The sequence below is a fragment of the Oryzias melastigma genome, unplaced genomic scaffold, assembly GCF_002922805.2.
Source record: "Oryzias melastigma strain HK-1 unplaced genomic scaffold, ASM292280v2 sc00396, whole genome shotgun sequence".
Classification (NCBI taxonomy): Eukaryota; Metazoa; Chordata; class Actinopteri; order Beloniformes; family Adrianichthyidae; genus Oryzias; species Oryzias melastigma.
Genome location: NW_023416993.1, coordinates 56,071 through 57,717, shown reverse-complemented (window position 1 = coordinate 57,717; position 1,647 = coordinate 56,071).

The following is a 1,647-nucleotide window of genomic DNA, read 5'->3' as shown; positions in this document are numbered from 1 at the left end:
TGGACAGGTGTGCAGAACCACAGTGCATGCATGTAACTGTCAGGCTCTTTTGATATTAAAGGTTGCAGACCCCTGGTCTTAGGGCAAGGATGCCAAGCTAACTTTAACTATTTTAGTTTCGCAACCAGCTATTTTTTATATTTTTTGAATGACTTCATGTCTTTGTACAGTTACCTGTGACTGTGACAATTACATCATTATATTGGGCTATAAATAAAACTCAACTGAGTTGAATTGAATATGATTCTGCTGGACAGTAAATGTATAGGTAAAATTAAATAACCTTTATATCAAGTACAAATGTTCTCACCATAATTGATTTGATGTTGAAACATGGTAAATCCTTCGACGTATCGCATGCCGCCTCCTGAAGGATCGACCAACAGGGTCAATTTCTTGTAGACATTGCCTGACACGCCATCTTTGAATACGTAAACCACGTGACCTCAAGCTTCCATGGACATATCGTTCACCAGCATTTGTTGTTGACTGAAGAACTTCACGAACAATTTGACTGAGACTGTCATTTGAAAGAGATGAATATGTCAGGGGTTGAATCCCAAGCCGTTGTCTGTGCCTGTAGAGAGTGCGACTGGTCACTCCAAGGCTACTTGCAATGTTTTGCCAGTTCATACCAAGGGATGCCAAATAAGAAATTTGCTCTCTTGATATACTGTACAGAGGTCTGCCTTGATGTCCAGTCATCACGAGAGGAGGGAGAAATACTTCACTGTTCTCTGATCTCATTCTCAGTCTAGTTTCAAATGTTGCCATTAAAATTTGAAGACATCTGCGCAAAGACTCCAAAGTATTGACTGACTGTGTGTTTCTTGAATCTTCCACAAATCTGGAAATTGACAAAAATCCAGATAAAGTAAAAATGTGATCACGTAGTTGTCTGTGGAGCCTGTCATCAAAGAAAGAATCCGCACTGCCTCTTTGTAATTGTTCGAGACATCCTAAGACACTTCTAAAAAAAGCTCTAATGTCACTTTCAATGCTCCTTACACCTCCATTGAAAAATAGCACCACAAATAAAGAGGTCAGTGTTATAGACGGATTCATCCTGTTGTGTAATACCATACACAAACCGAGATCTTAAAATATGCTGTAGATTAAAGCCACTCCAGTGTAACACTCACTTCCCGTATCCACCTTATTCCTAGACCCCATGAGCCTTTGCGTGTATTTGGGCCACACTTCCTGTAGACGCCGGAACTTTCATTTACAATTGCAACATATTCCTCTTGTATTCGATCCATAACTACTTATAAATGTGGGAACACCAGCTGTCATGTCTTAAAAAAGGCAACGTAACAAATCCGTGTATCATTCGTTCATTCGTTTTTCAACTTAAAATCAGAAATGAAAAAACGAAAAACCAACCGTTTTTTCGTTTTTCCATTCAAAATCCAAAACGAAAAACGATCCGTTTTTCGTTTTTTCGTTTTGCGCACCAAAACGAAAAAACGAAAATCGGATAACGGGACTTTGATCCGTTTTTCATAATCTCGTTTTTGACACAGGGGGAAAGCCGGAAGTAGTTTCCGCAAATTCTTATTGTGAAAATCTGCTGCACTGCGCCCGCTGTAGCTGTCTCTCGTCCAGGGAAAGTGGTCATTTTATTGTTGTTTTGTGACCGTAAAA